This window comes from Capra hircus, chromosome 29, assembly GCF_001704415.2.
Source record: "Capra hircus breed San Clemente chromosome 29, ASM170441v1, whole genome shotgun sequence".
Lineage (NCBI taxonomy): Eukaryota > Metazoa > Chordata > Mammalia > Artiodactyla > Bovidae > Capra > Capra hircus.
In genome coordinates, this window is record NC_030836.1 from 40,936,639 (window position 1) to 40,951,087 (window position 14,449).

The following is a 14,449-nucleotide window of genomic DNA, read 5'->3' on the forward strand; positions in this document are numbered from 1 at the left end:
ACTCTTTGCTACCCCATGGACTGCAGTACACCAGCCTTCCCTGTCCTTCACTATGTCCCAGAGTTTGCTCAAACTCATGTCCTTTGAGTTAGCGATGCCATCCAATCATATTATCCTCTGTCACCCACTTCTCCTCCTGCCCTCAACCTTTCCCAGCATCAGAATCTTTTCCAATGAATCAGCTCTTTGCATCAGGTGGCCAAGGTACTGGAGCTTCAGTTTCAGCATCAGTTCTTCCAATGAATACTCAGGATTTATGATTACCTCTCTCTTAACTGAGCTCTCTGCATTTGCTGATTCTGAGCACACTGACTCATGAGCCCACACAGCAGCTGCCTACACCATCCTGTAGGATTTAACCTACCTCTTACTGGTCCAGCAGGTCAACATTCACAGAAGGAAAATTTTTCTCTCTTTCCCACCCCCATTTGACTCCTAAGCCTCCAGAATGTTTTATCATCTAGAATCCAAGTTACAAATCTTCTCCTAGGAAGTTTTTTGCAAGTTCAGCTTTAGAAGACCTACTTTCTCACTCTCACTATTTTCTCTAGCAGTTCAGAAATGTGTTCAACCTCCAGCATCTCTTGAGAGGAGCCAGTCACAGGCAGAAGAATTCTTTTGTAGAGGAACTTCGGTCCCATTGGCTAGTTCCTTAAGGCAGTGGTTTCCAAGGCTGATGTGTAGGCTGGGTTTGGTGAGTGACAAGGATTCTACTGATTTGGGCAAAATGATAAAAATAAGAACAAGGCAAGTGTTTTTCAAAAAGGAATTTATCTAGCTGTGATGAATTCTGAGATTGCATACTCTTTTATTTTTTGACTTAAAATGTCTTTTACAATAGTGAAGTGAAGTGAAGTTGCTCAGTCGTGCCCGAATCTTTGAGACCCCTCAGTCCATAGAATTTTCCAGGCAAGAGTACTGGAGTGGGTTGCCATTTCCTTCTCCAATTATAATAGTAAGGTCATAATAAGTGATAGATTTTTTAAAAAAGACATGCATATTTGCTCAGTAAAATCAATACAATGTACATTTTTTGTTAATTTACAATTTTGTGAAATCCGAAAGTCCAGAGAACAATTGCTCTCATGGATTTCATCAGAGATTTAATATGAGATAATGGTATTTAATGAGACTTAATAGCATTTCATTCCAATGAGGAAAGTTCTGAATAATCTGTCTTTGTACACTCAAAAAGTCAACCTACTTGGAAGCAACCACGGTGTCCTTCAGTAGATGAATAGATAAATAATAGATAAAGCCCATTTTCTGCGGTCCAACAGAAAATGGAATATTATTCAGTACTAAAAAGAAATGAGCTATCAGGGCATGAAGAGACATGGAGGAAACTTAAATACATATTATGAGCTGAAGAAAGCCAATCTGGAAAGTCTGTGTATTCTGGGATTCCAACTATATGACATTCTGGTAAAGGCAAAACTTTGAAGATGATAAAAATAGTCGTGGTTGTCAGGGGGTGTAGGCAAGGGTAATGACTAGGCAAAGCGCAAGGATTCTTAGTACGTGGTTTGATAGGTATCATTTTGATACATATCATTACACTTTTAGCTAAACCCCATAGCACCAAGAGCAAACCCTAACGTTTAAGCTATAGACTTCTAAGCTTAGAAGTCTATAGACTTCTTTTATTTTTCCATAGACTTCTTTTTTAAATATAGAAGTCTGTAGACTTCTGGTGATAATGATATGTCAGTGTACATTCATTAATTATAATAAGTGGACCATTTGATCAGGGATATTAATAACTGGGAAGGCTAAGCATGTGGAGGGGCAGAAGGTATATGGGAAATCTCTCTATTTTTCACTCAAGTTTGTTCTGAACCTAAAAATTCACTTAAGAAGAAAGTCTTTTTTTAAAAAAGTCAACCTCCCAAGCAAAATTAATGATTAGTTAGAGCTACCGTGGGAGAGCAGAGATCTCTGGCCAAGACCAGAACATCAGTTTCTTAAGCCTAAAGCTTTAGATCTTCAGAGATTACCTCTTACATAGCTGAGAAAGTTGACTTTGATGCTTTCTAGTCCTGGGCCCACCACTAACTTGACATATAACCTTGAACTAGCCACTTACCAGTCTGGTCCATTTCCTCAGGCTGCAAAGAGCCCTTTCCAGGTCTGAAATTCTGTAACTTAACAAGTTAATGATCTGCAAGTTCAACATATTAAGAAAAACAGAGGGTTCCTCCTGGGTAAGGGGTCAACGCTGGGGAAATTCTCACTAATTATAGAAAGCAGCAATATACTCAGTGAAACTAAAAACTGGAAACACACAATTTTTCTTATTGCCCTAAATGGTCATGACTTGTTAGTTGTTACTCTAGAGTGGTTTGGTATTGAGAGAAAAACTAAGAAGATATTCCTACCCCCATCCCCTCCTCTCTCCCCATTCACTGACTTCTAGTAAGTGAGAAATCCCATGCACAGAGGGTCCTCTCAGGTTACACTCCATGGGGTCACAAAGAGTCAGACATGCATGCATGTTAAGTCGCTCAGTCGTGTCCAACTCTTTGCAACCCCATGGACTGTAGCCTGCCAGGTTCCTCTGTCCATGGGATTCTCCAGGCAAGAATACTTCAGTGGGTTGCCATGCCCTCCTTCAGGGGATCTTCCCGACTCAGGGATGGAAACTGTATCTTCTGTGTCTCCTGCATTGCAGGCGGATTCTTTACCACTGAGCCACCTGGTAATCCTGAAGAGTCAGACAGGATTTAGCAACTAAAACAAAATAAGTGAGACATTGTTCTCAAAGGGCAGTGGATCCAAATGCAGTCACTGCCTCTTAATGGACACACAGCGTGGGGCTTATCTCTAGATGCAGAGATTTCAACTCAATTGCCCAGCAGCTGCAAGAATCGTTAAGGCTGGAGGGGCCTTAAACAGCTGGCTGTTTCACTTCCTTTACTTTGCGATGGGGATGTTGATACTTGAGGTCACATGGTGGGGCCCAGGGTTTTTTGTCTCAAGTCCAGGGACCATCCCCCTGCATCACATGGCAGCTTCATAGGGCTGCACAAACTCTGCCTATTTCTGTAAACATCTTGAGTGTTGGGGAACTACCTTTGGCAGGAAAAGAAAGATACCTCTCCATGTCAATTGGTCTCCCACTGGAACAGGAAGAGGATGCCTCAGACACAGCCATGTGACCTGTGGACCTGAAAAATATCCACAGCCTAAAAGCTGAGAGTTATGTTTATTCAATGGGAATTTTTAGGACTTCAGATCCAGGAGACAGCATCTCGAGTAGCCCTAAGAGAACTGCTCTGAGGAGGCAAGGGAGGAGCCAGGTTGCATATAAGTTCTGAAACAAAGGGCAGTAGTCTGAACGTCAAAAGATTGTTGTCAATTAAAGGAAAACCAACCTGCCAATGCAGGAGATGCAGAAGATTCAAGTTCGATCCCTGGGTAGGGAAGATCCCCTGAAGGAGGAAATGGCAACCCACTCTAGCATTCTTCCCTGGGAAATCCCACGGACAGAGGAACCTGACAGGCTACAGTCCATGGGGTTGCTACAGTCAGATGCAGCAGAGCACACACACACACACACACACACACACACACACACACAGGGCAGCAAAATACCAGATATCTCAAGTTAAGGAATCTAGTGCTTTCCTATGTATGGGAAAAACCAAGGGTTTCTGTTGGAGAAGGAAATGGCAACCCACTCCAGTGTTCTTGCCTGGAGAATCCCAGGGACAGAGGAGCCTGGTGGGCTATAGACCATGGAGTCACAAAGAGACGGACACGACTGGCCAGCTAACACACACATACACACACAAGAGTCTCTGTTCACGTAACTCATCCTGGGATATGCACCTATGTAGGATGTTCCCTATACGTCACCTATCTGGGGCCAGTAAACTGTTTTCCCATCCCGAGTTTCCTTAGGGAAAACCATGGGGAGTGGCTGCAGTCTGCTGGCTGCTAGATGGCAGGTATTCTTTCCTTCCTGAATTCCCTCGGGACTCACCAGCTTACCATCCATAATGGTTACAATTGCTGATGACTGTGACATCCTTTGTTTACTGATATGGCAGGAATTATCCCATTTCTCAGGCCTGATAAGGCTAACACAGAGGGAGAAGGTCATGGAACGTGAAGGCAGAGATGAGATATGCCAGGATGCCTGGCAAACCACCAGACACTAGGAGAGCAGCAGGTAACAGCTTCTCCCTCAAAGCCCTGAGAAAGGGCCAATGCTGCCAACCCCATCGTGAACTTCAGGCCTCCAGAATGATGAGACAATACATTTTTGCCATTTAAGCCACTCAGTTTGTGGTACTTTGTTATGGCAGTGCTAGCAAATTCATAACAGATTTTGCAGAGCTTTCTCCATCAAATACCTTCCAGTTGTCAAATAGACTTTGATTTTGCAGGACCAGATGAAGCTGCCTTTTCTCCGAAATATCCAATGACTGAAATTTCAAAACATGGAAAGGTCGTGTCTACTTAGAATTTCAGAATCATTCATTGCGGGACTTCCCTGGTGGCCCAATGGCTACCAAGTGCTACCAGGCTCAGCACTCCCAATGCAGGGGCTTGGGTTCGATCCCCGGTCAGGAAACTAACTAGGGTGAGGGTTAGGGTTAGGGTTCGAATGCCTCAACTCAGAGTTTGAATGCCTCAACTAAAGAGCCTGCATGCCGCAATGAAGATCGAAGATCCCATGTGCGGAAACTAAGACACGGAGCAGCCCAATAAATAAATAAAAACAAATATTTTCTAGAAAAGAATTTAGTTGGAAGGAACAGTCTAGTGACAGAATCAGTAGGAATCCTTCTATAGTATCTCCTTTAGCCAGGGACAGAAAAGAATGCTGTATCCCAGGATGCCCCTGGTGGTCCAGTGGTTAAGAATCCATCTGGCAATATATGGGACACAGATTCGATATGTGGGAAGATCCCACATATCTCAGAGCAACTGAGCCAGTGAGCCATAACTACTGAGCCCAATCTCTAGAGCCAGTGCTCCACAATAAGAGAGCCCCCCGCAATAAGAAGCCCACACACTGCAATGAAGAGTAACTCCCACTTTCCGCAACTAGAGAAAGCCCGCGCCCAGCATCAAAGACCCAGCACAGCCAAAAGAAAGAAAGAGAGCTCACTCAGTCGTGTCTGACTCTTCGAGACCCCATGGACTGTAGCTGACCAGGCTCCTCCATCCATTGGATTTTCCAGACAAGAATAGTGGAGTGGGTTGCCATTTCCTTCTCCAGGGAATCTTCCGGATCAAAAATAATAAATAAGTAAAATAAAAAAAAAAAGACTTCTGTATCCCTAGGGCACAAAAAAGTTAGGACAGTCCAGATGAGATATTCTGTAATAGAATAGAGATATAGCCTTAGAACTCAGCAAAGGATTAGCACACTCAACCACCTTCCATACTTGAAGCTACAGAGGAGCTCCTTATGAACCTTAAATGAGGTAACCGGGCTTGCCATCCGTGAGCTTGACTCTACGATCATGTATAAGGGACTAAAGCAGAGACAAGCAAAGTCCCCCAAGCAAAGCAAAAGGAACAGCAGGAAGCAAACACTTCCTGTCCAAGGGCTATACGGGGAAGGATGAATTTTAGTCACCAGCTTTAAGCAGTTCCTGTTCCAAAGTGGTATTTTTCCAGCTAGGATGATTTACTCGGGATCAGCAGAGAATTGCAATTTAGGGTCATCCACCATGGTGAGCTATATGCAAGTCCCCACGTGGCAAGGGAAAGGAGATAATTTTTTATGGAGAATTAAAGGAAGCTGGGGGGTTTCCCTGGTGGCTCAGTCAGTAAAGAATCCTCCTGCAATGCAGGAGACCTGGGTTTGATCCCTGGGTCTAGAAATTTCCCCTAGAGAAGGAAATGGCAACGGATGCTCCAGTATTCTTGCTTGGGTGGAGTCTTGTCTTTCTGGTGGGCTCTGCGGTTCTTGCAGGGTGTGAGAGCTCCCCCTGCTGGTCTCCCAACTCTATTTAACTGCTGCTACTGCTGATGTTCAAGCTGGTTTTAGAAAAGGCAGAGGAACCAGAGATCAAATTGCCAACATCCGCTGGATCATGGAAAAAACATCTATTTCTGCTTTATTGAATATGCCAAAGCCTTTGATGGTGTGGATCACAATAAACTGTGGAAAATTCTGAAAGAGATGGGAATACCAGACCACCTAACCTGCCTCTTGAGAAATCTGTATGCAGGTCAGAGAACTGGATATGGAACAACAGACTGGTTCCAAATAGGAAAAGGTGTACGTCAAGGCTGTATATTGTCACCCTGCTTATTTAACTTATATGCAGAGTACATCATGAGAAACGCTGGGCTGGAAGAAGCACAAGCTGGAATCAAGATTGCCGGGAGAAATATCAATAACCTCAGATATGCAGAAGACATCACCCTTATGGCAGAAAGTGAAGAGGAGCTAAAAAGCCTCTTGATGAAAGTGAAAGAGGAGAGTGAAAAAGTTGGCTTAAAGCTCAACATTCAGAAAACGAAGATCATGGCATCCGGTCCTATCACTGCATGGGAATTAGACGGGGAAACAGTGGAAACAGTGTCAGACTATTTTCGGGGGCTCCAAAATCACCGCAGATGGTGACTGCAGCCATGAAATTAAAAGACGCTTACTCCTTGGAAGAAAAGTTATGACCAACCTAGATAGCATATTCAAAAGCAGGGACATTACTTTGCCGACTAAGGTCCGTCTAGTCAAGGCTATGGTTTTTCCTGTGGTCATGTATGGATGTGAGAGTTGGACTGTGAAGAAGGCTGAGCATCGAAGAATTGATGCTTTTGAACTGTGGTGTTGGAGAAGACTCTTGAGAGTCCCTTGGACTGCAAGGAGATCCAACCAGTCCATTCTGAAGGAGATCAGCCCTGGGATTTCTTTGGAGGGAATGATGCTAAAGCTGAAACTCCAGTACTTTGGCCACCTCATGCGAAGAGTTGACTCATTGGAAAAGACTCTGATGCTGGGAGGGATTGGGGGCAGTAGGAGAAGGGGACAACAGAGGATGAGATGGCTGGATGGCATCACGGATTCGATGGACATGAATCTGAATGAACTCCAGGAGATGGTGATGAATAGGGAGGCCTGGCGTGCTGCGATTCATGGGGTAGCAAAGAGTCGGACACGACTGAGCGACTGAACTGAACTGAACTAAACTGCTGCTGCTAAGTCACTTCAGTCTTGTCCGACTCTGTGTGACCCCATAGGCAGCAGCCCACCAGGCTCCCCCGTCCCAGGGATTCTCCAGGCAAGAACACTGGAGTGGGTTGCCATTTCCTTCTCCTATGCATGAAAGTGAAAAGTGAAAGTGAAGTCACTCAGTCGTGTCCGACTGTTCGAGACCCCATGGACTGCAGCCTACCACGCTCCCCTGTCCATGGGATTTTCCAGGCAAGAGTGCTGGAGTGGGGTGCCAGAAGAGTAACTTTTTACATCTCTTAGGTATGTACTCAGGGAACATGACAGAGTTTACGTATTTCTGATTCCACTGGCAAGAGTCTCTCTGTTATAAGCTGGATGCATCAGGCTGTCGTAGCTGGCTGCCATTAACCATTCATCCAAATCCCCATGCTAATTAGCAGCACATGGGACTACAGCGTGGCTTTTGCTGTACATTAGAGAGAGAAATGCACTTGATTGCATTCAGCCTAAAACTGGCTGCTCAAACACTAGGATTCCTCAAACTAAATCCTCAACAAGTGAGCTGCTGATTGTGATTTCATTCACTGCTTGAGGGAGACCACACAGACAACACTTACTCACGGATTTAGTTTGGTGAGCTTTATTCTTCACTCCATGAGGATCAAGAAGCATTCTTTTACTAAATTTCCTTTGCATACTTCCTAGTTCATATAAATGAGTTTCTCAGCCATTATGATCAGAGGGTAACAACAGAAAGAGTGATTCTTTGAGACGTCAATATATAGGCCGCCCAAATAAAACACAATTGTGGAGAACTTTGGCTACCAGCTGGGATGGAACTAGTATAGAATAAGCCCTCCTATGGTAAACAACAGTAAAGCTGGAGTGAAAAATATGAGCAACTCTTTTTAGGCATTAGACCACAGGAGGAGGCAGACTGTTGTCCTAAAGAGGAGGGACACACCTGGGGTTGAGCCCCAGGACCACTGTCTTCCTGGGGTGTGGCCAGCTGGCACCTTAAGTAGCTGAGGAAGCAGATATCAGATCTAGGAGCAGGTGGAGTGACTGGAATTTCAGAGCATGGGCAGACATTTGTGTGATCCTCTACAAGGTAGGGAAGATGTGGAGCAAGTGAAATTAGAATCAGTTGCGTGTGGAAGGGTGAAATGGTGCAACCACTCTGGAAAATTGTATTTTATAAAGTTATACATACACTCGCTATATGCCTCAGCATTTTCATAACAGACATATGGAAAGAGTCGTATCCCAAATATCCCCATCAGCAGAATTAATTAAGATTGCAAAATATTCATAAGTAGTATTAATACTTTTATATAGCAGTAGTAAGAATGACCTAGAGCCACAAATAACAGCATGGATGAATCTCACATAATATTGAGCAAAAGATGCCAGACACAAGAGCAAACTGTATAACACTTAATTTTTTTTTTTAACACAAACTTTTATTTTAAAAAAAACAAAAATTATGTTGAGAGATGCATGTGCTTTGGTGGTAAACCTATACAGTAGTCCCCCTTATCTGTGGGGGATAGTTTCCAAGACCACCAGTGGATGTCTAAAATCTCAGACAGTACCATAGTATATACCAGGTTTTTTCCTACACATTAAGCACAGTAACAGATTGACAACAATAATAGTAGAACCATTACAGCAATCTATTGTAAGAAAAGCTATATGAATATGGTCTTTCTCTCTCAAAATATCTTACTGTACAAATGTAATGCCTTTTCCATCATAACTAAGCAGTTCTCAGGCACTGTAGGCTGAAACGTTTACAGTTTGAGGTGTGACAGCGAACTAGCATGAGTTTCTTTTTCCTTCTTCACAATTTCACAGATAGAAGAGTCATTCTTACCAAAGATCTTAGTAATCTGTGTATTTTTTTTTTATTAAGAACTTTAACATTTTCACTTAAAGGAAGCACTTCATGGCTTTTCTTTGTCATATCTGAATCGCCAGCATCACTACTCTGGTGCCTTGAGGGCATTATTAAGTAAAATTAGGGCCACTTGAACACTGAGCACTTTGATGCCTGGACAATTAATCCAATACACCAAGACAGTAAGTAGCTAAATGGGTGGGGTACACTGGAAAGGGATGAATCTTGGCACCAGCTGGATACAGTAGGTGGTGTGAGATTTCAACACCCCACTCTGAACACAGAACAATTTAAAACTTATGAATTATTTACTTCTGGAATTTTCCATGTAATATTTTTAGACTGCATCTGACCCCGAATAACTGAGATCTTGTAAAATGAAACCATGAATAAGGACAGACTACTGTAGGAGCAATCAATAATTACCATACCTTTTTTTTTTTTTTTAAGGCTTTACTTTGGGAAAGGGAGCAAGTGGGCTTTCGGGAGGCTAGCGAAGCTCTATTTCTTAACCTGGGAGGTGCTTTTTAAGGACTGATTTTGACAAACTAATAAGCTGTATATCTCTGTTTTGTGCCTTTTTCTAGATGTGTCCTCTATTTCACAATTAAACTGTTGGAAGAGAGGAATGAAGGGATATCCTCACTCGGTAATTTTAGGGGTCCAAGAAGCCACGATCTGCTCCCAGGTCCATACACCACCCGCAGCATGAAGCCCCAGCCTGGGTAGCCCGTCCTTCGCTGGTCGCCAGATCCTCTGGCACAAACTGTCTAGAAAGTAAAATGCCTAGAACCTCGCTTGGCAGGGCAGCACTCTGAGCAGCCAATCAGCGGCTTCTAATCACCTGCGCCTGCGCAGAGGTGCCTGCGGCAGACTCCGTTACGCCTGCGCAGTCTGTGCTGCTGGGCTTAAACTCTTGTCCAGGGGCAGCTGGAGCAAGGGAATCCTTGGCAGCTGGCTTGTGGGCAGAGTATTAATACTTGGCCAAGAGGTGCAGTTGCATGTCCACTGAACCGAGCTGCAGGCTACTAAAGGGGTACCCATGTTTAGTTCGAGAAATATTCTAACTTGTGTTGTGCTTAGTCACTGCCGTGTCCAACTCTTTGCGAGCTCATGGACTGTAGCCCGCCAGGCTCCTCTGTCCATGGGGATTCTCCAGGCAAGAATACTAGAGTGGGTTGCCATGCCCTTCTCCATGGGATCTTCCCAATCCAGGGGTGGAACCCAGGTCTCGTGAATTGCCGGTGGATTCTTTACTGTCTGAGCCACCAGGATTCTAAAATAGGGATCAGCAAACTTCTAGAGAGGATTGACAGTAAATAGTTTAGGCTTTGTGGGCCACGAGGCAAAATCTCCTATATTACATAGGTACTTTAGTGAGGAAAGAAAAACTTATCTACAGCTTTAAAAATTGATGTAATTCAATATAAAGCAATAATGATTAAAAATTTTAAGGGAATAGCCCTACTAATTAAAACAGAATTGTAGTTTGAGGCTGGGACGTGGAGGATAATATTTTAACTGTGGCTCATAGTTAAGTTTGAGGGACTGCCAGGAGATAGTCAAGGACAGGGAAGCCTGGAGTGCTGCAGTCCACAGAGTCACAAAGCGTTGGACATGACTAAATGGTTGAACAAAAATAATCATTAAAACTCAAATATGATGTTCATCTGTAAATGCAAATCTACAGTGAGATTTTTACCCACTTCCTTTTTAAAGCGTCTTTTCACACAGATAAGTAATGCCAGATATTGATAATCTGAGATGATTTCAGTTGACCATATTCATCACCAGAAAATGGGCTTCCCTAGCGGCTCAGTTCCCTAGGTTGGTAGGTGCCCAATATGCTACTGGAGATCAGTGGAAAATAACTCCAGAAAGAATGAAGGGATGGAGCCAAAGCAAAAACAACACCCAGTTGTGGATGTGACTGGTGGTAGAAGCAAGGTCTGATGCTGTAAAGAGCAATACTGCATAGGAACCTGGAACGTTAGGTCCATGAATCAAGGCAAATTGGAAGTGGTCAAAGAGGAGATGGCAAGAGTGAACGTCGACAACTAGGAATCAGAGAACTAAAATAAGCAATAAGCAAACTCCTTATTTCCAAATTCAGACTTAAATTGAAGAAAGTGGGGAAAACCATTAGACCATTCAGGTATGATCTAAATCAAATCCCTTATGATTATATAGTGGAAGTGAGAAATAGATTTAAGGGACTAGCTCTGATAGACAGAGTGCCTGATGAACTATGGATGGAGATTCGTGACACTCCCTGTACAGGAGACAGGAATCAAGACCATCCCCAAGAAAAAGAAATGCAAAAAAGCAAAATGGCTGTCTGAGGAGGCCTTACAAATAGCTGTGAAAAGAAGAGAAGTGAAAAGCAAAGAAGAAAAGGAAAGATATACCCTTTGAATGCAGAGTTCCAAAGAACAGAAAGGAGAGAGATTAGAAAGCCTTCCTCGTGATCAGTGCAAAGAAATAGAGGAAAATAATAGAATGGGAAAGACTAGAGATCTCTTCAAGAAAATCAGAGATATCAAGGGAACATTTCATGCAAAGATGGGCTCGATAAAGGACAGAAATGGTATGGACCTAACAGAAGCAGAAGATATTAAGAAGAGGTGGCAAGAATACACAGAAGAACTGTACAAAAAAGATCTTCACGACCCAGATAATCACGATGGTGTGATCACTCACCTAGAGCCAGACATCCTGGAATGTGAAGTCAGGTTGGCCTTAGGAAGCATGACTACAAACAAAGCTAGTGGAGGTGATGAAATTCCAGTTGAGCTATTTCAAATCCTGAAAGATGATGCTGTGAAAATGCTGCACTCAATATGCCAGCAAATTTGGAAAACTCAGCCGTGGCCATGGGACTGGAGAAGGTCAGTTTTCATTCCAGTCCCAAGAAAGGCAATGCCAAAGAATGCTCAAACTACCACACAATTACATTCATGTCACATGCTAGCAAAGTAATGCTCAAAATTCTCCAAGCCAAGCTTCGGCAATACATGAACCGTGAATTTCCAGATATTCAAGCTGGTTTTAGAAAAGGCAGAGGAACCAGAGATCAAATTGCCAACATCTGCTGGATTATCGGAAAAGCAAGAGAGTTCCAGAAAGACATCTATTCTGCTGTATTGACTATGCCAAAGCCTTTGATGGTGTGGATCACAATAAACTGTGGAAAATTCTGAAAGAGATGGGAATACCAGACCACCTAACCTGCCTCTTGAGAAATCTGTATGCAGGTCAAGAAGCAACAGTTAGAACTGGACATGGAACAACAGACTGGTTCCAAATAGGAAAAGGAGTACGTCAAGGCTGTATATTGTCACCCTGCTTATTTAACTTATATGCAGAGTACATCATGAGAAACGCTGAGCTGGAAGAAGCACAAGCTGGAATCAAGATTGCCGGGAGAAATATCAATAACCTCAGATATGCAGATGACACCACCCTTATGGCAGAAAGTAACGAGGAACTAAAGAGCCTCTTGATGAAAGTGAAAGAGGAGAGTGAAAAAGTTGGCTTAAAGCTCAACATTCAGAAAACTAAGATCATGGCATCTGATCCCATTAGTCAGTTCAGTTCAGTTGCTCAGTCATGTCTGACCCTTTGTGACCCCATGAATTGCAGCACACCAGGCCTCCCTGTCCATCACCAACTCCTGGAGTTCATTCAAACTCACGTCCATCGAGTCGGTGATGCCATTCAGCCATCTCATCCTCTGTCATCCCCTTCTCCTCCTGCCTCTAATCCCTCCCAGCATCAGAGTCTTTTCCAACGAGTCATCTCTTCACATGAGGTGAAGAAGGTCCCATCACTTCATGGGAAATAGATGGGGGAACAGTGGAAACAGTGTCAGACTTTATTTTTTGGGGCTCCAAAATCATTACAGATGGTGACCGCAGCCATGAAATTAAAAGATGCTTGCTCCTTGGAAGAAAAGTTATGACCAACCTCGACAACATATTAAAATGCAGAGACATTACTTTGCCAATAAAGGTCTGTCTAGTAAAGGCTATGGTTTTTCCAGTAATCATGTATGGATGTGAGAGTTGAACTGTGAAGAAAGCTGAGCACCGAAGAATTGATGCTTTTGAACTGTAGTGTTGGAGGAGACTCTTGAGAGTCCCTTGGACTGCAAGGAGATCCAACCAGTCCATCCTAAAGGAGATCAGTCCTTTAGTGTTCATTGGAAGGACTGATACTGAAGCTGAAACTCCAATAGTTTGGCCACCTGATGTGAAGCACTGACTCATTTGAAAAGACCCTCATGCTGGGTAAGATTGAGGGCAGGAGGAGAAGGGGATGACAGAGGATGATATGGTTGGATAGCATCACCAACTCAACGGACACGAGTTTGGGTAAACTCCGCGAGTTGGTGATGGACAGGAAGGCCTGGCGTGCTGCAGTCCACGGGGTCACAAAGAGTCAGACGCAACTGAACTGAACTGAGTTGCTCAGTCAGTAAGGAATCTGCCTTCAATGCTGGCAGACCAGGGTTCAATCACTGGGTGGGGAATGTCCCCTGGAGAAGGAAATGGCAACCCACTCCAATATTCTTGCCTACAGAATCCCATGGACAGAGGAGCCTGGTGAGCTACAGTCCACAGGGTCGGCTATAGTCCATGGAGTCTCAGGAGAGTGCAACACGACTTGGCGACTTAACTATCACCAGAAATGTATGTGTAGAATTGTTGGCTTCTTCTCTTGATATTTGCCTTTTAGCAGGTCATCGCGTTACAGATTAATGACTTCCAGTTGGAGATTAAGTGGAAAGTCCTGAATAACAGGGTTAAATGGATTATGAAATAATGGAAATGTCCTCTGTATTTGCATCAAAGTCTGAAAAAGTATGCTGGAACTGCAGTTTGAGGTTGGCGATTTGTGCTGAAATGGAAATCTGGATTCTTACTTTAACCTTTGACAGCATGGAAAACATACAAGTAATTTGGCTTTACTTGTGACTCAGTGTTAACTGTTATGGAAACAATTTCGCTCTATTATAAATTTTGCTGTCTTGCTTTGTAAGTTTAAGTTGAAATCATTAAGAAACATCATCGTCTATATTATTTCTGTAAAATGGCTGAGCTCGGCCCGTATTGAGGACAGAGTTGGGTGAAGAAACGGCAGTGAAGAGCACTATCCACAACTAAGGCCTCACCTATCTCCCAGGTCCCTCAGGGCACTCGCAATGCACGCTGGGACTTGTAGTTCTTGCGTGTGAGACCTTGCGCGCGCAACTCCCACCTCGGGAGATCTCCTCTCCAGGCCGCGCGCCGCTGTTCCCGGAAGCTGTACAGGTTAAAGTTTCAACGCTTCCTCTCCCCTATTCTTAGTCCCGCAGAGTGCCAATCCACAGAGCCAATCGATGGGCTGACTGGTGCTTCCTTTTACTT